Here is a 27,645-nt window from a genome sequence, read left to right as displayed (position 1 = left end):
TTATTATAAAACTTGGAATAAGCACACTGTCATAAGGACTGAACCCCAGATGCATCTGGATAGCAGTCGTCATTATAAAAATAAGAGATTTCGTTCATAAAATATTTCCACGTAATTTCTGTTCCAATGAATGATATAATTACATAAGGGTCTGTATATAAAGCCATGTTGAGATGAGTGTGGCTGACCAGTGATAACATCGGTGACTTCTATAAATCTGTAGTTATCAGTCTCCATACAGAGCATTTCTGGGGGAATCAAGATGGGGCTGCTTATTAAGAGCTTGGCAATTTTCCTTCCTACATATTGAAGAAACTGGGATTTTGGTTTTGGCGGCCGCCAGTCTCAAATCTTTCCTAACTCTTCACCCAACAAGCTGCCTCTCCCGCCTTTCCTTTGACTTAAAATCAAGGACCTACCTTGCCTCCAGCCAAGGCTGCGGGCTCAGCCATTTCCATCAGCGGGGCACACAGGTGGCAGCTCCAGCGGGGAGGCGGCTGAAAGCTACATCGCATCCGGCTCCGTCCACCGCATCTACCTGCAGCTTGGTGCACCATGCCTTTTCCTGCCAGAGGCCAGTTTCTCTTTCTGAAGGCTTTCTGCTCCTTTGGCAGCAGGAGACGCAGAAGCAGAGTGAATTGGTAGTGGGCATGGGATTGGGGAGGAGGGAATGGGACTCTTTGGTGAGTCTCAGCCAGATCCACGGGACCTCTAAGCATGAGGCTATTCTCATTAATGTGGCTGTTCCCATCTGTCTCTGACATAAACAGCAGAAGGATGGGCTGGAGAGATCAGACAAGGCAGTGCGTTTTCCTTTGACGGAAGGTACTGCATCTCTATTCCATTTTATGTTTCTAGAGTATTGTGACAGACAACAGCTTAAATAGATTAATGTTTCTATTTCAAAATATAAGTCAATTCTACCGCACACATATATGGCTGAGCAGGTGCAGGAGGTAGGGGGAAATTAAGAGTCTTTTACTGGTTCTTAAGTTATGTATGCTTTCATTTCCCCCCCATTTGGGGGAGGAGAGGTAAAGACAGATAACATAGGAAAAACACTCAAAATGAAAAACTTGCTTGAATTACTGCTAGTGCCAAACTGTTCCAATGTCATAAACTTGGATTCCTTAGGGCTTGCTTTTTATGATCTTTCTGTGTTTTAGAATTCTTTTATAGCAGACACTTGATGTACCACTCATACAATTTCATTCACATTTGACACTGGATAAGAATTTTCTTTTTAAAACCAAAAATACAAGTGAATGTTGTATAAGTAAATGATTCAAGCTCTGTGTTCCCGGAATTCTGTGGGAATGGGGCTTTGAATAGGATAACTGAGCAGTCCCTGTTACTATTTAATTTACAAAAATTCCTTAGCGTTGGCAGTCATTTACGTGTTCATTTCATCTTTTTGCACTTAGGAAGGAGCTGTTTAGCTTTCATGGTGTACTTTTAGAACTAATAAATCAATGTCATTACTTTGATGGATGTGCCATTTCACTTTTAATCTGTGTGGCGGTTGCTTGCGGTGGCTTAATTGAAAAACTATAATTGCCATGTTATTTAATTTGGCAAATGGCTTATTTATTTATTTATTTTTGGCTGCCTTGGGCCTTCGTTGCTGTGCGTGGGCTTTCTCTAGTTGCAGCAAGCGGGGGCTACTCTTCGTTGCCATGCGCGGGCTTCTCATTGCAGTGGCTCCTCCTGTTGCAGAGCATGGGCTCTAGGTGCGCGGGCTTCAGTAATTGTGGCACACAGGCTCCATAGTTGTGGCTCATGGGCTCTAGAGCACAGGCTCAGTAGTTGTGGCACACGGGCTTAGTTGCTCCGCAGCATGTGGGATATTCCCGGACCAGGGATCGAACCCGTGTCCCCTGCATTGGCAGGCAGATTCTTAACCACTGCACCACCAGGGAAGTCCCTGGCAAATGACTCTCCTATTACCACTTCTAGGAAATGTGTCTTCTCTAGAATATTTCAGCTGAATTTGTTTCCTGACCTCCTCTCTGTGGACCTTTTGTTAGCTGATGTCATACCTGTCACTTTAAGTTGGGTATACTTTTTTTTTAAGCTTTTAGAGTACTTTTCTTTAAATAAAAGGTATCAACTAAATTTGACATTTTATGAGTAAATACAGCCCTACTTATCAGTGTGAAAGAAGAGGAGACAGATTGACTGGACTCTTTCTGTGGTGCCTAGGATGGCCTTAGAGTCCCAAAGAATTTGAGTCTAAATATCTGTTCCTTTAGGTTGTGTCTTCCAGGTTTTTTGGATTTTTTTTTTCCATTGCACTTTTCAAGTATTCTGTACCACTGTTAATCCCTAGGAATTCTGATACCCAATGGCTGATGGTGTATGATTATCTGAGATAATCCAAGTGGTTAGTATGATAGAAAGAATATATTTTGCATTGGAATGTAATTCTTTGATTAAATTTAGGGATTTCTGTGTCTGGAGTTCTGGGAATTCTCAGTATTTCCTCATAGATAATGACGTCACTGACATAGAAGAATGCTAGGAAGCAGCCTGGTTCTCCTATCTCATCATTCTTCCTCAATACAGCCATTCGTTCTCATCCATGCTCAGAGCAGATTGTACTATTCACAGAAACCATGCATAGGACCAGTCCAAATTCTAAGTGATCTGTACTCATCTTCCTTCTGTCCCCATGCCAACTCAACTTTTACTGGCATAAGGGGGGAATATTAAATGTTGTTTCTTAACTATCTTGACTGATGGCCTCAAAGCTCTACAAAAAATACAATAGTCAGGTTCCTGACTGCAAGCAAACTGTCTTAACGAAAAGGACACTGGCCAGCAGGATACTGGGAGGGATCTCTGCAGTTATAGGAGACTCAAGGTCCAAGAGTGGCAATTTGACAGGAGGCCAAGGGAGGCTTGGGGCAGAGCGGCCAGATACCCAGCCGGGGTCATGCTGTAAAGCCACTTTGGTCCAAATGCCACTGCTCTTCCACAACTTCTAATCAATTTGAAGTTTCAGTTTCCTCCTGCCTTGGTTACAGTCGCTCAAGATTCTGAGTCCCAGAAGCAAGCATCCAATGGACTGGTCATAGGTCCTATGAGCTTCCAAAGGAGGATCCTACTGGGGGAAGGTGTTGTTAGAAATCACCCTTCCGCAAGGCTCCACGGAATCTCTCCAAAGAAAGATGGAATGCTAACTGGAAGGGATAGAGATAGGATGCTAGACAGCCACAAACAAGTCAATAAGTGTCTTTAAATGACCGCTGAATCAGCTAAGAATAACGACAGAGTTATCTTCAGGAACAAAAGTCTGGAATACAGTACTTGAGGGAAAAAATCTGAACTGTGCACTGAGTCTTGCAGCCAGCAGCCCAGCAAAGAGATTCCACCTGCAGTGCTGACCGCAACTCAGGGCTGAGCCCCAACTGCATACAGTCAGGGAAAGCAGAGAGGCGTCTTACCCACACACGCGTGCAGGGTATCAAGGTTTCTGCTTGTGCCTTTGAACCGCCCACCCGCTGCTTCTTTATTGAACCAAGAAGCCAAGGAGTTTCTTGCTTCACTTCAAAGCCCTGGGTCCTCCGCAGCGAGCCCTGGGTGGGTTCAGTGAGGTCTGGTTCCCACCCTCCTAGCCGCCGTGCTTCCTGTCACTGCTTATCTCAGGCATCCTCCAGGAGACTGTCCTTTCTGGACTTCTGTGCTTTCCACGGAAGGGGCAGGTCAGAATTCTCAGGAATGTTGGAAATGTGGGGCTAGTTAACTCGGATTTCCTTACAGGAAATGTAAACTTGCCCCGCTTTAGCCAGGGCTCCCAGCGTCTTCAGTGAAGACACTAAAATATATATATATATATATTTTTTCATTTCTACCAATCTCATCTCCGTGTCTACACCTTATATCTATCTACCTTAGCATCAGCCAGCTGGCACGTTGTGGCTCATTTGGCTAGAAAAACTGAACAATGCTGGGCATTGTTCCATGTACTGAAAATGAGTGATTTGTTGTTTAAAATCTAGATAATTTAGTATGCTCTCCAAGAAATTATCTGGTTTAGAAAGTTGAAAGGGAAAACTGACGAAGGGGGAGGAGGAGGAAAGGGGTTGGGGGAGAAGGAAACCATGGACAAAAAAGGAAACTTTTCTGAAATGAAGGAAGGAGGATAAAAGGTTTTTTTTGCGGTACGCGGGCCTCTCACTGTTGTGGCCTCTCCCGTTGCGGAGCACAGGCTCCGGACGCGCAGGCTCAGCGGCCATGGCTCACGGGCCCAGCGGCTCCGCGGCATGTGGGATCTTCCCGGACCGAGGCACGAACTCATGTCCCCTGCATCGGCAGGCGGACTCTCAACCACTGCACCACCAGGGAAGCCCGAAAGTTGTAGTTGTTTTGAGCAAGTGTCTCCAGTGATGCAGAAAATCGGAGAAGGCCCTTGATCTCACTGTTCAAGGCACCATGGCGTCTGGTGGTTCTCTGGCACCATACATTCCCATGCAGAAGGGAGATCTTTGCTCGATCTGGGAACCCTGGTGCTGAGGTCCTGCCTCCAAGGGCATACCTGCCACTGCTTGTTCCATATTCACAGGTGGGGGAAAGATTCCCAGCTGATTCCACGACCTTCCTTTCCACTCTCCAAGCTCCCCAAACTTCCTGTTAATTTGGAGGGAATCCCTCCATCTTCATGTTTCCCTTCAAGTTCACTTTAAATTTCCAAGCCACCTAGCAAAATCTCTACAATGGCTGTGGGCTTTTGGACACAAATTCTGGGAAGGCTTGGGTAGCCCAGCTAAGACTACTTCCCCATCTCTCTCAAAGTAGGAAGCACTGAGCCTGCAAATGGCGTATCAGGCAGCCTTCAACCTGTGGCCTCTTAAGATGTTCACGTACTCATCCCCAGACCCTGGGAACTACAGAAGTGTCAAATGATAAACTGATAGCATTTTAAGTCACCAAGTTTGTGGTAATTTGTTATAATAGCAATAGGAAAATAAGACACAATCTATGTATGTTCATCCTGAGTTTGGAGCCACCTGAGAAATGAGACACAAGAGACAGAAGGATGGAGATTTAGAATGTTAGCTTTACTACTGTGGAAGGGGTTTTGAGAAGGTAGCTTTTTCTTTGTGTGCATTGTGGGCTTGTTAATCCTTTACCCCTGAGTGAGAAAGGCTTATGTATTCAGACCCTGGCAGAGCTCTGCTAACTCGTTCTCCAGGGAGTGCTCCCCTTGGCGGAGAGCAGAGAACGTGCACATCCTGAGGGCAGGACGAAGCAGGGGGAGGATACTTGGAAACGGCTCAGCCAAGCACACACTGAGCTCACCAATTAGACATGTCACTGTCCCTTGGGCAGGAGAGGGTAAAGGAGCCAGAAAGGCAGTAAGTGTTCTAGCAGGAGTTCCTCAATCAGGATTATAAGGTCAGGGGATAGAGGTCCCTCCTTTAATGTCTGCTGCCTGTCTTAATTTGTGAGGAGAAGAAGAAAACAGAAACTTCATATCTTGGAAATTGTCCTTCCATGTGCTTAATGTAAGTAATACTTCCCATATTTTGAACTTAAAAACACAGATACTTTTTTTAATCCTAAACTCCTCATTTATAAAAATATACACACTACTATATATCAAATAGGACAACAATAGGACCTACTGTATAGTGCAGGGAACTATACTCAATATTTTGTAATAACCTATAATGGAAAAGAATCTGAAAAAATGTATGTGTAACTGAATCACTTTGCTGTATACTTGAAACTAACACAACATTGCAAAATCACTATCCTTCATTTTTAAAAAGCCAAAAAAAATCCAGATATTTTTATCAATAGAAAATCAGATTCCCCCCTAATCTCTTTAAGTAAACATTAAACAGATACTTAAAGAAATAGGATTGAAAGGGCATCACATCATTACTCTTGCTCCGTCCTGTGTGTCTCTGTGTGTCCCTGAGTTTGTAGCTTCCCTTTCCTGTAGTTTTTTGGGGGCTTCCTCTCCCCTGATGTCACCCTCCACTCTAGTTTCTCTCCTTGTCCCCTTCCATTCGCCACTCAGAACTCCTATTCACTGACGAACAAACTCCCTTATATCTTTGTGCTATTTATTTGATTCTCCCTGCACCTCCTGATTGTAGCAGAAACCAGGGTCCCACCTGGGATACGCGTTCCCCTGGGGCTCATTCTGCTACATCCCTCCGCTGATCCTAGGCTCCGAGATGGCCTGGTGTGATTTTCATTCCCTAAGGCTGCCAGAACATGATCCTGCCATCTTGCTTCTTGGAGGCTCATGAGTTTCGGTCCATCATCCTCTCATGTCTCCTTTTTGCTATTATCTGCTGACCACCCAGTGACTCCTTCTCACTGAGTATTCATCCTGATGGTGGTTTGCCTCTGCTTCCAAAGTCCAGTCATCATCCAGGGGGATTTTCATGCTCTATAAACAACCCATCCTATACCTTGGCCTCTCAGTTTCTTTCTCTTCAAGGACCTCTTCCTCCATTCAGTTTCACCCTCGCACAGCCATAGCCTGGAGCCTGTCAATCAGCCAGAACCATTCCAGAATCATAATTCAGACTCATTGCTTGGAGCCCGCTGACTTGGTTATCCTCGTGACCCCTCTTATTCCACACATCAGGACTTCTCATTCATTGATTCCTCTACCTCCTGCCTCTCTCACTTTTATCTAGCCTATACGCAGCATTCTATCATTTCAAACTTCTCTTCTAATAACCTAACTTCCCACACTAATTACACCCACCTGGAAAAACCCCACATCCTGGACGGATCCAACTACCCACTTTCTCAAATGCCTGTGTCTGATTTATTGGGTGTTTTTTGACACTGTCTTAAATTCGTGGCCATCATCTCAATCTGAGTGCATGATACTACCCAGCAATCGCTCAGTCCACTCTCCCATTTCAAACTGTCTCACTATCCTCAAACTTCCAAACCAAATATATTCTCCTTCAATTAAGCTGATAGATCTGGCTCCTCTTTTGTACAGAAAATAGACATGATCAGACAGGAACTTGTTCAAATCAGTGCTGCCAAATTCACAAATCCAGCTGTTTCAATCATATTTTCCTCCTTATCTGCTGCTGTAGTTTAAGCTACTTTTATAACATTCTGATTCCTACACTCTGTTGTAATTGCACACCTTCCTTATTTTCCAGGAGCTTATCTTTTTCTTAAATCCCGTCTAATTCCAAGAGCTTTAATTTCTCCAAGTCTATTGACTCATTCCAGTCAGCTTTTCAACATTCTTAGATTTCCCCCATTTGAAAAAACAAAAAGCACGTAGATGGGGTAGAGATGAGAGTGCGAAGCCAGTACAGTTTACCAGATCTTTGGGGTGTCGGGGTGTGATGAGCTCTGGAAGGGTGCCTGAGCACACCCCTCACTGGGCATCTTTCGTACCGCAGTTTTTGGCTGGGCCTTCCTTTCTGGGAGAAGAGCCCCCAATTATTTTTTACCTAGACCAGATCACATCTTGACTGCCTTCTTTACTTTTTGTCCTTTTCCAGCTACTTCATAAGGGAGTTGTCATCACTGACCATCTCTATTTTCCAATCTCACACTCACTCCTCTACCCATTATAATGCGGTTCTACCTCCTCCAACGCTCTGTAACTGCTTTCATCAAGGTTGCCAATGACCTTCATATTGTTAAATATAATGGACAATTTGAAGTCCTTATTTAACCTCATGGAAACATTTGTCACCGTTGACCACTTCTTCCTCCTCAAAACTCCACTTATCATGGTTTCTCTGGTTATTCCTTTTCAGATTCCTTTATTAGCTCTTCTTCTAAGTAACCTGTAAGTGTTAGAATTCTACAGGGCTCTATTTTTCACTTGCTGTACTCTTCCCAGCCCATCTCATCTACTGCCATGGTTTCACTGACTACCCAGATCCATCTCTGACCCTAGCCAAGCGTCACCTACTCGTATAAAGCTTCTTATTTGATTTCTCCACTTGGATGTTCCAACACACCTTAAGATCTTTTGGAAACATGTCCAAGGCTGAATTTATCGACACCTTCCGCAAACTTGCGTGTCCCTCAGGGTTTTTTCCTATTGCATTTTATAAATAGTGCAAGACAAAGACTTGGCACTCCGTGACTCCTCTTTCTCACTTCTAGTCCTGTATTATCACTAAATCATATGGAAGGTCTCTCATAAATCTCTCAGATCGCCTTACAGTCGGCATCCTAGTCCGTGCACCCTCACTTCCCATCTGGGCTACCTTATTAATCTCCTTTTTTGATGTTCCTATGTTTATCTTTTTTTTCATTTGCTGCCATATCCTTAGCACCTAGGCAAATATTGTCACCAGTAGTTGTACAATATGTATTTAGTGAATGGATTAAGTTATTCATTCTTGTCTTTCTCACATCTAGCCTCTAGTCTATATACAACATATTCTTTGAAAACTGTAAGTCTACTTATATTACCCTTCCTGTTGTTATAGCTTAAATGCCTTCAATGGCATGTATTTGCTCCTAAAATTAAATCCAAACCTTGTTTAAGTAACACTTTGGCTCTGCTCACCTTTCCAACCCCATTGCACCCTGCTTCCGTGTAGCCCCTTGGCTGCCTGCTGGGCAACTTTCATTTCCTCTCTCTCCAGACGTGTAAGCATGTAGGAAAGACCTACAGTGTTCTTCACCACGCTCTTCTCCTTTGCTAACTCTTGTTCATCCTTCGTGTTCAGTACTAGTTGTCCCTTCCTCACACAAGCCTAGTCTGACCCCCAGATAACTTTACCCATCATGTGCTTCTGCAGCTTCCTCTGCTGCTGCACTTTTCATAGTACTTTTCACACCTTTAAAAACATCCGCAGTGCCTGTATCCCACACTAGCATTAAAGTTGAGACCCTCATTCATCGTGGTTTCCCCAGCACACGTAGCAGAAATCTTTGCTGAATGAAAAGATGAATTTAACAAGCATTCATCAGTATGAATAATTCACACCCTCCACCCAATTAATATATGTCCTAAGGACTGTGTATTCCTTTTGTTGTTTCTCCCTCTCTATATTTGATTTCTGAATTCATTTTGCTAGTTTGCAGAGTATGAGATAAGCTGAGATGGACACAGGGGTTGGAGATGTGATATCTGTTTGTGTTAGTAACCAAGATTGTTTGATTCCTTGTAAGTCCTCTGCTGGTACTGACTATTCTGACCTTGGACACAATCAGATCTGGAAGAACCTTGAGTTTGTCCAGTAGTTCCTAACATAAAGCACCTTCCATCCTTTTGTATGTGGTTGGAAAACTGTTAGTTTTTTAAAAAGCATACTTGATAAGTATATCCATTTTGAATGTGGTTTAGATTAAAGCATTTCCCGAGGGTTTCATTTTTACTGCTGGTTTCATTGGCATTTGGCAATTTTGTCCTTTTGTTAAACTATGTGAAAACAGCTCTAAAGAAATTGGCTCCAAAGGCCATTTTAATATTTTTCTTATGGGAGGAAATTAGTGGCCACATTTAACGAATCAACATCTCTACTTAATGTCCATCTCCACTGTTACCTTTGGAGCATTTTAAAGGATAGAAACCAGAAAAATCTCCTGAGTATGATATATAGAGCTTCTTTTAGCCTCTTGGAAATGATAGGGTTTGGGAGTGGGGAGGGAGGGATATTGGAAAGAGAGAAATAGGAATAAAAGTGAGGGATGATAGGATTATTTTTCTTTATATTTTTATTAGTTTGCCAAATATCTTAACCTGACATTCTAAATCCTCTTTTAAAATATCACGGAACTTTACCAGCAGATGAGTTTTCAGAAAAATTTCAGTATGAGAGCAGTGGAGGGATTGAGTCTTTTCCTGAGGCTTCAGGCTAAACATAGGGGCTGTTGCCAGGGCTAGGGATCAATAATGAGATGTGACTTCAGGGAAATCATCTATGAGCAGATTTCCCCCCCTCTTCCCCAAAAGCTCCATCATGAACCTATCATGGTGCCAGGAATTTTGCTGTTAATTATTCATTCCTCTAGGCTTAAGGGATTGTATACTTAGGAGTCTTCTATGAAAATGCAGTTTTCCCCTCTGAGGTCTCCGGCACACACACATAGATACACCACTTACCAGTTGTGAACACTAATTAATCAAATGTCTTTCCTTAAGGTAAAAAAAAAAACATGGGGAAGGACATTCTGACGGGTGAGACCAGCATATGATGGTTCTTTGGATGCAAGCAAAATAAAGTTATCTTTACTAATAATAACTTATTGGAAGGACACTGTTGGTGCCCAGCATCAGAGGAGGAGACAGCCAATCAGGCCTTAAGACAGACAGTAACCAGGACTGTGAACTTAGACAAGATGATTACATTCTCACGCCTCTGTTTCCTCATTTGGAGACTTGGAGATAAATACAGTGCTGACTTCATGAAGTTGTTATGAGGATCAAATGAATCCCTATTCTTGAAATGCTTAGAACAGTGGCTAGCACTTAGTAGAAGCTCAATAAAAGTTATCTCTTAGCCTGAATGCAGGAAACTCTCAGAGGCTGCCAACAGAAAGACTCTGGTTCTTGGACAGATGATGATGGCTTGAGCCAGGGAGATAGAGGGGGAGGTGATGAGAAGTCATTATACTCTGGACTTCTACAGAAGGTAGAATGCCAACTGTATTTGCTAACTGATTAAATGTGAAGTGTGAGAGGAAGAGAGGAATAAAGAATGATGTCATGGTTTTGGATCAGAGCAAATGGAAAGTTAGAAGTTGCCATTTATTGAGATGGAGGAATTGGGGCAGATAAAGAGTCTGTTTTTAGACACTTTTAGTTGAAGATGCCTATAAGACTTCTAAGGGCAGATGTCAAGGTCAGCTGAATGAAAGAGTCTAGTGTTAAGTGCAGGGGCCCAGACTTGAGTGGTGAATAGAAAACAGCAAGAACAATTCATAGAGGAGCTAAAACAATTATTTCCTAACTACTTGCGAGGGTGTAGCTGATATTAATGAATTTCCTCTGACGTTACCCATTCTGTATTCTCTTTCCCTCTTGCCCAAGCTTCAACTGATTCAGTTTCTTTGTCTAATGAAGCGATCTAAATTTTTATTCCGGAGGGTTCTGGGCTTTTGGTAGAACTGTCTGTCATACATTTGCTGCAGTCCTCCATTAACACTTCCTGTTGGACGTGGTAGATCGAGGTGGTACCTAGAGATCAACACTTCCTGTTGGACAGGCCTTGTGCAATTCTCCAGTGGGCAGCTTGGTAAAACAGGGCTACATGAAACAATTTTGAGGGAAGAAGTGCCACGAGTGGGAAAAGGGTGAAGAAAATGAGAAGGGAATGTTCTAAGACAAGTTTATTTGCTCTACTGATGATTACTCAGTGTCTTTCTCCGGGGAATTGAAAAAGGCTCAGCTCACACCTGGCCTCCTTTCCTCACCCCACCCCTGAATCTCAGGTAGACGCCCCTCAGCCCTCCTCCATTTTAGCACACAAGATCAAAGCAGGCTGTGCTTGGATTCTTCTGCTATTAATTTTCATTACCCAAACAGTCATTAAATGAAACTCAGCCCAGGTTTGTTTTCTTTTTTTTAGTCCAGTTTTTATTACCACCACCTGACTAGTTATTAAAAAGCAAGTAGGCATCAATTAGCTGCAGACACATACATGACAATTACACTGGGGAGACACGACACATCCCCTGGAGTGCGGAATAATCTGGCAGAGACCAGAGCTCCATGGATAAGCAAAAAATGTGTCTAATTGACTTCCTGGGAAATGAGGTCCTCATGTCAAAACATCTGGGCACAATTTTCTGGGCATTTAAACAACTCTCTGGCTCTGCAGAGGCATAGAGTAGGCCCTGGGCTGCATCTTGACTGGATTCAAACAGTCCCTTTGTACTTTATCCTTACCCACTTCCACTCCTTGCCGCATATGCCCTTGTCTTTAGCTCTTGGACAGACCCACCTGTTATGGTTTGAAGAGATGGGCTTTTCTCCCTACATCTCATCACCCTGTCCTCTGCCACACTGAACTTCTAGCCATTCCATGGACAGGCCTGAAGGGTCAGATTAGGTATTTTGTGCGTTTTCTTTGCCCCCGGTGTTACTGAAAATGTGTACTTATCCTTCAAGTGCTAGCCTAAATGTCACTGATTTAATGTAGCTTTTACGGAGTGCCCTCTAGCCGTTAGCTGTTTTGTACGCCATTCTCCCACTTCCTACCTCAGGAATAGTACTTATCAGATTTACACTGTCATTTAACTGCTCACACATCTGTCTTTTTGACTAGCACACGAGCTGCTTGAGTTTAGGAAATGTGTGGTTCTGCTTTTGTAGTCTAAGATCCCAGGCTCACGAGCCATTTGGTGAAATTTTGTAGCATTTATAAATTGGTTTTTGCTTGGCCAACTCAAATAATGAGGTCCGAAAATATGACTGAAATAAATTTCTATTCAACAGTTGGTGTTATTTTCCTGTAGTTATTGCCCACGAATAAGAAATATGGGCAGGTTTTATCTCCTCCCCAGGCTTGTGGAAGAGCCCTGGACAACACCTGTAATACATGAAAGAGCCGTGGTTCTCCGTGTGGTCAGAGGACCATTAGAATCACATGAGCTTGATGGGATGTGGATTTCTGAGCCCTTCTTCAGATCACAGAATGTGATCTTCAGGAGGTGGGGACTGGGAGTCCGGGTGTTCAAAAAATTCCCTGAGGGCTTCCCTCGTGGCGCAGTGGTTGAGAGTCCGCCTGCCGATGCAGGGGACGCAGGTTCGTGCCCCGGTCCGGGAAGATCCCACATGCCGCGGAGGGGCTGGGTCCGTGAGCCATGGCCGCTGAGCCTGCGCGTCCGGAGCCTGTGCTCCGCGGCAGGAGAGGTCACAACAGTGAGAGGCCCGCGTACCGCAAAAAAAAAAAAAAAAAAAAAAGTTCCCTGAGTGAGTCTTAGAGACTCGTAAATTTGAAAGCCACCACGGTAGAGAGAAGGGAGATAAAATGTTCCCTCATAAATGCAACCAGGATGCACTACAGTATAAAATAAAACTAGAGACCAGAAAATACTGTGAGAGGCAAAACTATACTCCATCCTATTATGGAACAGGGATACCCTTTTATTTCTAACGTCGATTACTTGCATTCTTACCCTCCCATCAACCATTATGTGATGCACATATCCTCATGCCTATGTGTGTCACAAAATTTTCACAAGTGCCCCTAATAGAAGAAAGTGAAGTTATACTTCTGGGATTCTGAGAGAATAACCAGTGCAGCCTCCTGGAGAAAAACAGCATGCCTCTAAAGCCTTTAACTTTATCTTAAATATTCACGTTGACTATGAATTCTACTCCATAATATAGGTCACACACACACACACGTATATATATTTGTTACATATAAATACATATCAATATAATATATATTTGTTTTAAAATAAAAGTGATGTTTTAAAACACTATTAAATAAAATTTAAGCTCCAGGAAATTTAACCTGTTAGTCCTTTGAGATAACTGTAGGGTTGTGGTTGTCTCCATTTAAGAAGGTATCATCTTAAAATATCAGTGGATGAGGATTCTGGAAGGAGAAAAAATAGAATGATAAAGCCAGCGTAGCTGTATAAATAAAAAAGGAATGACCTACCAATGGCTTCAAATATTCTTTGGAATCAGAACTCATTTATTGGCTATACAATCTTGGGCAAATGACAGTAACTCTTAGAACCTCTGATCTTTTGTCCATAAAATGAAAATAAACTACAAACCTTTCAGCGACGGTTGTAAAGAACAGAGATAATGTATGTGAAACCCATGGTCCATAATAGAATCTCAAAAATTGCAGCTTTTTTTTTCTTTTAATCAACTTTTGACCTTCTGGACATGACAGGATAACTGGTACCTGAATAGTCTTCTCACTATAAAATCTGAAAACAACTGTTCCCCAAAATTTAGCCATAGATAGCAGAGGACTGTGGAGGTGGAGAAGAGAAAAGCAAGGTGAACAATATGATCATCCCAGCTTCCTACCTGCAGGCAACTTCTGGACTCGGCACAGGAAGAAAAAACCCAGGTAGAGCAAAGTGGTCTTGCTGAGCTAAGTAGTTTCAGAGATCAGAGTCTGAGGCACTAAGGTGGCTATAATTTGTGGCATAGAATACTAGAGAAAGAGAAAAGCATAGAAATCTGCATAGGGATTTCCTCAATTCCTTGGATAATTACTAATCTGAACACGTTACAGTGAAGACTCCACAAGGCCAGGCAAAGAAGATCTGCTGGGAAAATGATGAATTACTAGGGACCTAGAAGCTGAATAATTCCCAGAGTCTACTTAAAAACCCATTCTTACTAAGTTTTATAAGAAACCTCAAAATAATTTGATGATCCACAGGTAAACTAAGACTAGCACTTTTTAAAGAAAGGAACAAAATCCAGGCACTAACAATTCACTATGTCCAGCATCCAGTCATAAATTATTAGGTGAAGAAATGGGAAAATGTTACCCATAACCAAGAGAGAAATCAGTCAAGACAAACAGATAAAGAGATGATAAAATTAGCAAACAAGGATTTTAAAGAGCTGCTGTAAATGTGAACACAGTGTCGGTGACCTGTGGAAGAATTCCCAGTGGTATGTCTTAGTTGCTGTTAATAGTCATGTCCAGTGGATGACCACATTTCGTGTGGAAGCAGAATTTTGTCTGGAATTCTTTAACTCACATCAAACAAATGAAGGTAATTTTAGATTCATGTTTGGAATATTTCATTCAACTCACAGAATAGGAAAGCAGAAAATTCAGAGACAAAATCTGTCTAGTTCCAAATTGCGTGCAAGCTTGTTTGGACTTTCTCTGGTGGAAAAAAAGGGGGAAGAAAAGCAGGGGGACAAAGTAAGAAACCCAAGAGTATTTTAATGAAAATTGGAGATGATCTTTCTAATTCTTACTGCTGCTTTAGTTCAGGAGTAGGCAGTTTTGTAATAGAAGACAATAGCTACTAAACTCAACTGAATCATTACACCATGATGTCATTGTTATGGGTTCAGAACTCAGCTGGGCTAATTAGGTCTTTATATTTTATTAAGAGCCGCTCATTACATCTTTACCCTGGCCTATTGGTCATAAAGAAGTTATACTGGTTACAATAAGAACAGGAAATGTGTGCGGATAGAATAGCGAAATTCATGAAGTAGAAATGATAAGGCATACTGATCTTTGCTCAAAAACAAAAATATCAGAAAAAACAAAGAAAGCCAGTACTTAAAGAATCAGGGTTGTTCAAATACAGTTGACCCTTGAACACGCAGGCGTTGGGGGTGCTGACCCTCTGCACAGTTGAAAATCTACATGTAATTTATAGTCAGCCATCTGTATCTGTGGTTTCATATCCGCAGATTCAATCAACCACAGATTGTGTAGTACTGTAGTATTTACTATTGAAAAAAATCTGTGTGTAAGTGGACCCCCCCCCAGTTCAAACCTGTGTTGTTCAAGGGTTAACTGTATACTATTCACTTAGCACTATTCACAATAGCCAAGAGATAGAAACAAACCAAATATCCATCAGTAGATGAATGGTTAACCAAATGTGTTTTATACACACAACAGAATATCATTCAACCCTAAAAAGGAAGGAAATCCTGTCACATGCTACAATGCAGATGACCCTGAGAACATTACGCTAAGTGAAACAAGTCTATTACAAAATGTTATATACTGTGTGATTCCACTTACATGAGGAAACTAGTCAAATCCATAGAAACAAAGCAGAATATTAGTTCCCAGGGATTGGGGGTGGGAAATTGTTTAATGGATATAGTTTCAGTTTTGCCAGATAAAGTTCTGGAGATCTGTTTCACAACAACGTGAATAATACTTAACACTACTGAACTGTACACTTAAAATGGTTAAGATGGTAAATTTTATTTTACCACAATAAAAAAAGCGTGTGTGTATATAAAATTTACTGAAAACGTACAGCAACCCTGTGAGGATAGACATTATTAAACCACTCTAAAGGTGTGGAAGTTAGATTCAGAGAAATAAAATGATTTGTCCGCAGTCATCCAGCTGCGTTCATAGCATAATGAGTTAAACTCAGCCGTCTGACTTTGAAGCCAGTGCCCCTCCTACTCATCTTGTTCCATGAAAGTGGACAAGCTCATTACTGCTGGGCGTCAAGCCGCTTGGAGGTCCATACACCATGAGCAAGTGTCCCTTCCTTGAGTTCCTTTGTATTTATCCGGTTTTCTGCCTCTCCTTTGAAGGCATCTTTGTTCACCTCATCTGGGAGTGATTTTCCAGGCTTATAGATTTTTAGACTTGATATTACCTTCAAGCATCTAGTCCAGAGGTTTCCACCTCTGTTTTGTCTGCTTTGGATGACATGGTAAAGAGGGGGCTCCACCCAGTGTCTCCTGGGAAAGCTCTGCTTTGACTTATTTAATATACTTATTTAAATTCAAGATTTCATTTACAAAAAAATGAAAAGGGTGCTAATGCTAGGAAATGAATCTATTCCAATTACCCATAGGTGGGGAGACCGAGGCCCAGAGTGACTTGCCAGGCAGAAACAGCTAGTGAGTGGTAAGGCCAAGCTGAGAATTCAGATCTCTTTCATAGTCTGTATTTAAATTTGCTGCTCTCTGGACTCTGCTTGCTAAACTCCTGTAATCCCTCTTTTTGGCTACAAATTGATACTATCCTTCTTTTCATCTGGATGATTGTGTGTGTGTGTGTGTGTGAGTTTTACTTCCCTTTCTAAAGTATAATGTCTTTGAGGGATGTCACTCATCCTGGTGTCTGATTGTCTGAGTTAGGACACAATGCTTGCATATTCATTCATTCCACATTGCAGTTTCCTGGTATATACCTGCCAATTACATGAATAAATACATCAATAGTGGATTTCAAACCCATATAGTCATTCACCTTGATCTGTTTCTGTGCTTTTCAGTGGCAAAAGTTATAAGTAAGCCTTGAAGGCCAGTTTCAAAAGCAGAGAGTTTTTAGAGCGGTTTCATTGTTAAAAGAATAGTAATAATTGGAACATGTTCTCACGTTCACTGCTAGTCTGTATGGCTTTTGGTGAAAGCAGAGTGAGGTGAGTGGGAGGTGGGGACTCTGGGAGACCAGTGACAGAGGGCTTGGGGTCTGTAGAGCTGCAGCTGCATTTTGGGGGTGTTTCACCTGGCAAATACCTTTTCAAGTGTTTCAGGTTCAGTGAACTCAGAACGGGAATTTTGCCAATTGCCTTTTCCATTTGCTTCTCAAGCCTCTGTGTACTTAAGTGGCAATTTAATCCATCTGCTTCATTTTCATGTACACTTAACTCCCCTAAATATTATTTGGAGGGAAAGAAATCTGAGAACTTTCTGATTTAGGTAATGCGGATTGATCGTCCATTCCAGAAAGGAAAAGCATAAACAAATAAATACCAGAATTGTTTAGTCTAATTCATAAATAAGAGGAGTTCTCTCTTCCAGCTGTAGGCATATTGTGCAACACTGTGACATCAGAGTCTAACATTTAGCATGTCTCCTGCGTCAGCCGCCATCATTTACCTTCCTCTGGTGTCCTCCTCCTTGAATGCTCTGCCCTCTTAAAGTAGTACTCTGACCTCACGATGCCGTAAGACAATGCTCCGTATTTTTGTAACTCTTGCTTCACTCATTGGCAGATGATTTATCTGATAAAGGATAAATAAATACGTTGCAGAGTGGAAATTGAAGTTCAGGATGTCTGACTCCAAGGCCTGCACCCTTAACCTCCGTGCTCACTGCCTCTCATAGACTTACTACCTTCTCAACATGTTTGCATTTAAGGGGCACTTCCTCGGATACCAGACTCTTAAAGAATGACGCTGGATGGAAGAGAAACAGGCATTAGGAGCAAAACAAGCCCTCAGGACTCCGGAACTATAAAAGTTGAGAGTGCGTGAGAGAATTACTCCACTTTCACGTGAGGTTGACTCAGAAGATGTGAAATAGTTCCCTTTGTGAGGGTGCAGGTGTAAATCTACTTGTTTCAAGAATCTGTCCTGGTACTTTTAAAGTAGACAACAAACACACATTAATTTACAATGTGCATTGGATTTCCCCAACAGTTTGAGGCTCTACAGCCTGAATTTTTGCCTTCCCTCTAACCTCTCCCGGACATCACTAACCCCTCTGTCCCCCCCACACCGACCCCAGCATGATTATCTGAGTGTTATGGTTCTCAAAGTGTGGTCTCCAGACCAGCAACACCTAGGAACTTGTTAAAAGGGAAAATTCGTGGGCCCTGCTCCAGACCTGCTGAATCGGGAACTGTAGGGTTGGCGCCAACAATCTGTGCTTTAATGAGTCAGTCCTTCAAGTGATTCTGATCTACACTCAAGTTCGCACACCACTGTTTCTATGAAAGGAGTCAATAAAATGCAATATGGATCCTTAACACACTATACTAAGAAGTGTGGATCAACCAGAATAAGGCCAGATCTGGCTCAAGGTACGGATACTGACTGCAGACTCTTGGGGGTCCTGCATGGCAAGGGTGAGGGTATAGCTGGTTTTTAACAGGAGACACAGCAGGGGGAGTAGCATTGACTTTGGAGTCCTGAGTTCGAATCCTAACTCTGCTATTTGATAGCTGTGTGACTTTAAGGAAGTTACTCAACCTCTCTGATCTGAAATTCCTAATCCATGAAATAAATAGTATCTACTCCATGGAGTTATTGTGAGGTTAAGAGAGAGAATGTAAAGGTAAAATGTACATATAAAACCACTCACATGGTGTTCCATACTAAGTGGGTGATATCTATTTGAAGACAGCTTTGGCCACAGCTGTTAAAGTCTGGTCCTTCCCTTGTTATTTACAACAGGCTAAGCTATCATTATTCCATAGCTAAGACCTCAGATGCTGGAAAGGCTCTTATCTGTGGCCCTGGCCAACCAAAACAAAGGCTCAGACTGCTGTCTTACTTGAGAGAAGTCACTAACCCTTCCAACTCCAACCTGTCTCTTTCTTTGTGAGGGTCTTCAAACAACCCCCGGGCCGCGTGATCACTGGCCAGTTCTAGTCATTGACTCCTTGTTTACAACCCCACTCTAGGAGGGCCCTGATCCCCAGGGCAAAGACAAGAGGCCACTGCAGGGTGAGCATCTGCATTCCCTCAGGGCTGATTTCTAGCCATGAGGTGGTGGGAGGCTGCAGGAAGCTAGCCAGGATGCAGGAACAGGACTTATTACTACCATGACCTCTACCAAAGCAGCAGAAACAACAGGTCTCTGGTACTGATGGTCTGCCTGTCTTCCGGAGAGCAAGTTAACCCCTTTATGTAACCTTGGCTTTCATTGCAAACTTCTCCAAGGACTGCTTTCCCAGAACAGTCTCCAAGATGCAGCATGTGCCGCTTTGCTCCCTCATTCCTGTTTCTTTTATTCACATGTAATTTTTCTCATTTAAATCCGGTCAGAATAGGTGAATGTGTGGTGGCCAGGGCGGTGTGTGCCCAGTGCAGCCTTAACAGGGCCTTACCCCTCCGCGGTCTGATTCACTCAGCGTCCTTGGTTAGCCTCACTCTTGTGGTTAAACTGGTTTATAATTCTGCCTTTTGCTCTTCTTTGTTTGTTCTCAAGATCTGCTGTGCGGTTTCTTCCACCTTTATAGCTAACTCAGTTTGCACTAGCTAAATTTGATCTCTTCTTCCTCCTCTGTATCACAGATTACCCTTCAGGTCAGTCCTCCCCCTGATATTGGTGTGTAACACACTTTCTTCCTTCATCTCCAGCAAGTGAGAATAAGAGCAGTACATTTTCCTTCAGGCAGCCGGGACAGCCTGGGGTCAGCCACTGCCATCACAGCCTCGCTGAGCATCTCACCAGGGCACTGGGAGAGGGTGGGGAATCAAGATTACCTCTGCGAACCGAGGACTTGGAAGGCAGGGAAACGTTATTATCTTGTGCTAGGAAACCTCCCCATTACCTCTTGAAGGCTAAAGACCAGGCCCTTTTCCTAGTTCTGAAGGTATATGTATTACTACCCAGGGCAGGGTTGACATGGCATCCTGAGAATTCCAAAGGCAAGATATCAAGCTTCTGTGTTTGTGGGTGTACGGGTGTGTGCACACGTGTGTAGTAGCGGCTGGGGAGTCGGGATGATGATAAGAATTCAAAACCCAATTTTTGCTTTACTTCAGTCATAGAGAATGGCTTTCACAGGGCCACACTGCTGACTGGTCTCTTAATGTACATCCCCACCTCACAGCTAATAGAGCCAAGCCTACACTGGACTGTGAATAGCCAGCCATCTCCAGAGGATACCATCGCTACTATCTTCCTCTTGGCCATCCATTTGGCACTTTGACAAAAGTCCTGCTGTCCTTCCTCTGCCTAGAGCTGCTCAGCTCAGACAAGTAGCTTTGTCTTTAAGTCTCCCAGGAGAAGAACTTGAAGAGGGGCCCCCAGGTTTGTGTGTCATAGGTCAGAAGGATCCACCAGCACCTAGAAGCTCGAATGAGGCTCCCCAATTCCCTGCTCCTTTTCCACCTCCATCTCAATTTACCCCATCTTTCGCAACAGACCTCGAGCAAAAGGGTGTCAACAGGTACTCGAGAACCAACTGTGATTCGTCAGCTGTGACAGATCTACTCCGTGAGGAAAAGAAAAACCACAGTTCTTTGCTCTGTGCTCTTGTTTCCTCTAGGGATTTCTCTGAAAGGTTCTGGTCTCATCTGGGAGGAGTCAGAGCTGAGGGCTTTAATTGTAGCTCTTTCATGTCCCACGGGACATGGTGACGTGCCAGAGCAAAGTGACTTCTCTGAGATTTGGTGTATTTGTAAAAAAAAAAAAAAAGTGATAATACAAGATAGTGAACATAGGGCTTCCCTGGTGGCGCAGTGGTTGAGAGTCCGCCTGCCGATGCAGGGGACGCGGGTTCGTGCCCCGGTCCGGGAAGATCCCACATGCCGCGGAGCGGCTGGGCCCGTGAGCCATGGCCACTGAGCCTGCGCGTCCGGAGCCTGTGCTCCGCAACGGGAGACGCCACAGCAGTGAGAGGCCCGCATACCGCAAAAAAAGAAAGAAAAAAGATAGTGAACATAAACGCCAAGCAGTGTGCCTGGGCCCCTGGAGGGTGTTCACAGCACGGGCTCTCTTCTTACCTTCCCTGTGCCACTGAGTGTTGAGGGGCACAGGACATCTCGGTGTTGACCTGCAGACCAGTGCTAAGAAATCATGTTTAAAAGCCGCTAGTCTAAGGATAATGATGGGATGTCATTGAAGCGACTGGAACATTAGAGGTTAACCCAAATGAAACCACTTGTGTTAGGAAACGCGGCCTGGGACAAAGTAAAACCATGCCACACAGATAGGGAAGAGACCGAGGCAGAGGGACACGGGGGCTAATTTGTTTATGGACTCCAGTACTGTGTCTGAATTGCTCTTCTCAGGTTATGTGTTGTACATGACGGTATCCACCGATTCTAGGAAAGGCTGTTAGAAATCACGTCCCTAAAGGAATTTACCATTACAAAGCACAAATGCCACACGCCAGATAAAGGGGTTTAGTCATCTCCCCAGAGGGAGATCTTTTATCCTGAAGAGTCCCTTCTTGCGAGAATCCCTTCTTGGGTTTCTAAGATTCCCAGGGGTGAAAAGGGCCCATAACCTTCTTTGCCCTTTCCTCTGGGATTGCTCTGTGGCTGAAACGAAGAGGAATCAAATTTAGAAACATCTGAAAGGAAATCCAGATCCAGGATATTATTAGATGCGAGGCAAGCCACAGTATCAGCGGGTGAGGTCCTGTCAACGGGATTTAGAAGGATCTTAAATAAGAGCATGGCCCTAAGTCCACGGAAGCGGGAAGAGTCATGGGTTTTCATATCTTCCCCTCTTCAGAAGCCGAGGCTACAACTTCCTATATGTGGCTTGTATATAACAAGGCTCATTTCATATAATAAGAAAAACAAATGTATTATTTTCAGGAAATGACAGGAAAATAGGAAGAAAATAAAGCTATGTTTGGGGGACTATCTTAAAATTTAAAACGGTGCTATAAGATCTAAAAAATATATATATATATAAAATAATGGAGTTGAACTACCGGGAGCCGCCTTCGAGGGCGAAGGAGGAGAGGCAGGCAGGAGGAGGGGCTGGGGGAGGGTTTCCCGACGAGGGGGCGGCTATGGCAGCTGCGGGCAGCACCGGCGGCTGAGACGGAGCGCGCGCCCAGCTTTGAATGAGCGAGGCTGGGACTGAGCCGACGGAGCGCAAGCTCGAGCAAGCGATCAGCAGTGCGCGTGCGCGCGCCTTGTGTGCGCGCGCAGCCCGCAGCCCCTGGGAGCCTCCGCCGGGCGGGCGGGGAGGGGAAGGGGCAGGTTTTGATTCCCACCATGGGTATCACACAGTTTCGGTTATTTAAAGTTTGTACCTGCCCAGCAACAGTATTCTCATTCCTAAAGATATTAATACGCAGACCTGGCAGAGGACGGAAGTTAAGTGGCGACCAAAGAATTTTGCCAACTGCAGTTGATTATTCATCAGTTCCTAAGCAGACAGATGTTGGGGAGTGGGCTTCCTGGGGTGAAGATGCACCCACAAGTGTAAGGATTGAAGGAGGGAATGGGGATGTGGCAACACAGCAAAATGCTTTAGAACAACTGGAACCTGACTATTTTAAGGACATGACACCAGCTATAAGGAAAACCCAGAAAATCATTATTAAGAAGAGAGAACTATTAAATTTTGGCATCCCAGACGGTAGCACGGGTTTCGCTACTAGACTAGCAGTTACACAAGATACGCCTTTTATTCATCAGTCTCCTGAATTAGGTGACTTGGGTACCTGGCAGGAAAATACCAATGCATGGGAAGAAGAAGAAGATGCGGCCTGGCAAGCCAAAGAAGTTCTGAGGCAGCAGAAGAGAGAGAAAAGAGAGCAGCAGAACAGCAAAGGAAGAAAATGGAAAAGGACGCACAGGGGCTAATGAAGAAAGAACGAAACAAAATTGGTGTGAAACTTTCATGCCAAAATGTTCTTCAGGTGTCATCGAAGTGCCAGTACGAGAAACATGAGCTCCACAACCCAAGTAACATTTGTATGGAGCTAAGAGTAGTTTCAGAATACAAATACACTGCTTGATTTTAACGCATTCATCAGGCCATGCAGGACACCAGGGTTCTCTCAAAGTCCCTTGAACTCTTAGTGATTGAGACTCAACAAAAAAAGACTTGTGAGTTAATATTTTCTTCAACATGTTCCAACTGTAAGACAATTGTTTGCTGTAGAGAAATTATTACAAATGGAACGGATCAGTACCTCTTCAAGCTAGTGTTTCTAGCTAATTAAATGGGTGTAAATTTTATGGTGGGAAAGAACTGTGCTGTCTATAATGCTTTCCTTCAATGTGCATAATGATAAAATAAATAATTTTAAATATTAAAAAAATGATAATGGAGTTGAGAAGGTCTGTGGCTTCGGAGGCCACCGTAGTTCATTGCTGCCCAAACTGCTCTACCTGGCATTTAAAACATTTCATCCAAAGGTCTCACTTACCTATCCAACCTTGCTGGATTTTAGGAGTCTACTTCCAGATTCTTCCCTTGACAGGTGCAAAAACTGATAACCAGAGATTTTAAGAGATGGCTCATTCTTATGTAGCTGGTTAGTATTAGAGTCGACAAAAGCAATGAAGTCTCCTATGAAAATATATTTGCAATATATTGTTAGTAAAAAACAAATCTTTTATTAAACAGTGTATTTCTACATGTGAGTGTGTGTGTGCGTTTTCATTCCGGGTAATGAATGTGGTTGATTTCTATTTTCTTCTTCTTCCTCTCTTTTAAAAAATTTTATTGAAGTATAGTTGATTTACAATGTTGTGTTAATTTCTGCTATATAGCACTGAATCAGTTATACATATAAGTATTCTTTTTCATATTCTTTCCCATTATGGTTTTATCACAGGATATTGAATATTGTTTCCTGTGCTATACAGTAGGACCTTGTCATTTATCCATCCTATATATAATAGTTTGCATCTGCTCATCCCAGACTCCCAGTACCTCCCACCCCCACCCTTGGCAGCCACAAGTCTGTTCTCTATGTCTGTGAGTCTGCTTCTGTTTCATAGATATGTTCATTTGTGTCATATTTCAGATTCCACATATAAGTGATATATATAGTATTTGCTTTTCTCTTTCTGACTTACTTCATTTAATATGATAATCTCTAAGTCCATCCATGTTGCTGCAAATGGCACTATTTCATTCTCTTTAATGGCTAATATTCCATTGTGTGTGTGTGTGTGTGTGTGTGTGTATATATATATATATATATATATATACATACATACATACCACATTTTCTTTATCCATTCATCTGTCGATGGACAGTTAGGTTGTTTCCATGTCTTGGCTATTGTAAATAGTGCTTCTATGAACATAGGGGTGCATATATCTTTTCGAATTATAGTTTTGTCTGGGTATATGCCCAGGAGAGGGATTGCTGGATCCTATGGCAACTCTATTTTTAGTTTTTTTAAGAACCTCCATACTGTTTTCCATAGTGGCTGAACCAATTTACATTCCCACCAATAGTGTAAAGGGGGTTCCCTTTCTCCACACCCTCTCCAGCATTTATTATTTGTAGACTTTTTAATGATGGCCGTTCTGGTCGATGTGAAGTGGTACCTCATTGCAGTTTGGATTTGGATTTCTCTAATAATTAGCTATGATGAGCATCTTTTCATGTACCTATTGACTATCTGTATATCTTCTTTGGAGAAATGTCTATTTAGGTCTTCTGCCCATTTTTCGATTGGGTTGTTTGTTTTTTTGTTTCTGAGTTGTATGAGCTGTTTGTATATTTTGGAAATTAAGCCCTTGTCAGTCACATCATTTGAAAATATTTTCTCCCAGTTCGTTTGTTGTCTTTTTGTTTTGTTTATGGTTTCCTTTGCTGTGCAAAAGCTTACAAGCTTGACTAGGTCCCATTTGTTTACTTTTGCTTTTATTTCTATTGTCTTGGGAGACTGACCTAAGAAAACATTAGTACGATTTATGTCAGAGAATGTTTTGCCTATATTCTCTTCTAGAAGTTTTATGTTGTCTTATGTTTAAGTCTTTAAACCATTTTGAGTTTATTTTTGTGCATGGTGTGAGGGTGTGTTCTAACTTCATTGATTTGCATGCGGCTGTCCAGCTTTCCCAACACTACTTGCTAAAGAGACTGTCTTTTCTGCATTGTATATTTTCGCCTCTTTGTCAAAGATTAATTGTCCATAGGTGTGTGGGTCTATTTTCTTCTTTTGATTGTCTATTTTTTCCTTGATATACTTGTAAGACTATTGGTTGATTTGGAATAAAATGGGACATTTAGTGGCTTATATGACTGGGAAGTCTAGGGACACTATTTCCACAACAACCAGAACATGTGAATCAAAGCAGGGTGTTGTCCTTCATTAGATTTCTTGACCCTGTTTCACTCTGAAGGTTGCCCTCCTTCCCACCCACTGAAGGTGATCTTCCTCCATGTGGCCGGGAGACGTGGCCAATGGCAACACTACTCTTTGTTATTTCCACTCCATAACTCCAGGAAAAGAGAGTTTCTCCAGGTGATTCTGACTGGCCCTGTTACCAAGTCCAAGCTTGTACTGCTTGCCACATGACAGGCAAATAAATCAAGAGCTGAGTTGTTGGGGCAAAGAATAGCAACGTTATTTGGAAAGCCAGCAGACCGAGAAGATGGTGGACTAGTGTCCCAGAGAACCATCTTGCCGGGGTTTGGAGGCTAGTTTCTTTTACAGAACAAAGAGGGAGAGGTGAAGAGTAAGAAAGGCAATAAGTCGCTGCAAACATTTCCTGGTTCCAGCCAGACTGCAGAGGGGATGTGTTAATTTCTTCTTTCCTGCCACCGTTCACAGGTGGGCCTGGTCAGGATGTTTTCTGTGATCTCAACAAAGGTATTTTAGCTTAACACTCACACATGGGAGGCAGGGTTCCCAGAGACGGGCCATTATTTATACTTTAAGCTATAGGCAACATCCCTTTAGTTATTAACTTGTAGCAAAAGTGATAGAATACAAAGGTTAAAGTAAAAGAAACAGATCCAATATGGAGTCAGACTTGTTCTTCCCTGTTATAGCCCCTCCTGGTCGCATGACCCAGGTAGATTTGTAACTACGTTCAGGAGAGGGGGAGTCTCTCGAGGATCCACCCAAGTCATGTGCCTCTCCTGTCACAGGGCACAATTCCATGGTAGAGATCGCTGACAATACTTTATGGCGTGGGAAGAATTAGTCCTAAGAAGAAAGGCAACCAAAACACATGTTTACCATAATATGTATTATTCTTTCAGTTAAAAAAAAAAAAGAATATAGTCATTTTAGGAAAAAAGAAAGTCTTGTAACTTTTCTAGTCTCTTCCTGTCATCCTATAGAGCTTCTCCATTTACTGCCCTCACTACTGTCTACTCCCAGCATACTCGGTCCTATCTCTGTGATGTTGCTGGGCTTTCCCTCTCTGACTGAAAGGAGCATGGTACCTGCGTAGAAACCTGGGTTCTAGTCCAACCTGTGCCATTAACCACTCTTTGCGAGTCTTGAAAGTAACACCCTCTCCTTGGAGCCTCAGTTTTCTTAAGGCTGTGAATACATGAGTGCGGAGGGATCCAGATGACTAATAAACGCAAGTATGCGGAGACTCCACATAAGGGGTCTCCCACTTTCCCAGTGGGAAGTGTGGCAGGCGCACAAAACAAGTTCAATTATAATAAGTAAACTTTTCAGAATGCAAATGAGTATCAAATTGTATTTATTTCTTTATACAGACTTATGAAGATAGCATATTTTATAAAGCGTTAGTCACACTGTTTTCTACCCTCATGTTCTGTAATTTTATTTAATACACATAAAATATTTAACATGAGCGTCATCTTCAATAGGGACACTTTTTTTTTTTTTACGATACGCGGGCCTCTCACTGTTGTGGCCTCTCCCGTTGCGGAGCACAGGCTCCGGACGCACAGGCTCAGCGGCCATGGCTCACGGGCCCAGCCACTCCGTGGCATGTGGGATCCTCGCGGACCGGGGCACAAACCCGTGTGCCCTGCATCGGCAGGTGGACTCTCAACCACTGCGCCACCAGGGAAGCCCTCCTTATTGGTTTTTAAGAGCTCTTTTTATTTTGAGGAATATAGTCCTTTGCCATCTGCTGCAAATATTCTTCCCAGTTTTTAATTTTTATGAAGTTTATGGTATTTTTCCACACAAATTTTAAAATGTCCATGTGTAATTCAAAATACCAATTTATTACTCAAATTTGATGTTTCTTAGAAAATATTTCTTTTGTGATTGTTTTATAGGTTTTCTTTAAGGCTTTAATATTATTTTCATTTAAATTCTTAATGTATCTGAAATATATTTTGTTGCAGGGAGAGAGGCAAGAATCTTATATTTTTCTGAAATGAATGTACAGTTGTTCTAATATCTTCTATTAAATAATCTAGTTTTTCCTCCACTGAGTTAGAATGCTACCAAATTTCCACATGTAATTGTCTACTTCTGGACTCTCAGTTCTGTTCAATTTATTAATCTCTATATTCATTTACAAGTCCCAAACTGTTTATATTACTGTGATTTTATATTACATCTAATATACTTAGAAATTGAATATTTATTTTTATATTTTACTATTAAGTTGTCAAATGTTTTACTACTGATTAAAAACAAAACAAACAAAGC

The 27,645-nt window shown here is 42.5% G+C and overlaps 1 pseudogene; it reads left to right on the top strand.

Annotated features, from left to right (window-relative positions):
- Positions 1 to 22,296: 22,296 nt before the first annotated feature.
- LOC136134065 (receptor-binding cancer antigen expressed on SiSo cells pseudogene) lies at positions 22,297 to 22,890 on the top strand (annotated as a pseudogene).
- Positions 22,891 to 27,645: the final 4,755 nt, after the last annotated feature.

Source organism: Phocoena phocoena, chromosome 14 (assembly GCF_963924675.1).
Source record: "Phocoena phocoena chromosome 14, mPhoPho1.1, whole genome shotgun sequence".
Classification (NCBI taxonomy): domain Eukaryota; kingdom Metazoa; phylum Chordata; class Mammalia; order Artiodactyla; family Phocoenidae; genus Phocoena; species Phocoena phocoena.
This window is presented reverse-complemented; position numbering and strand designations above follow the sequence as displayed.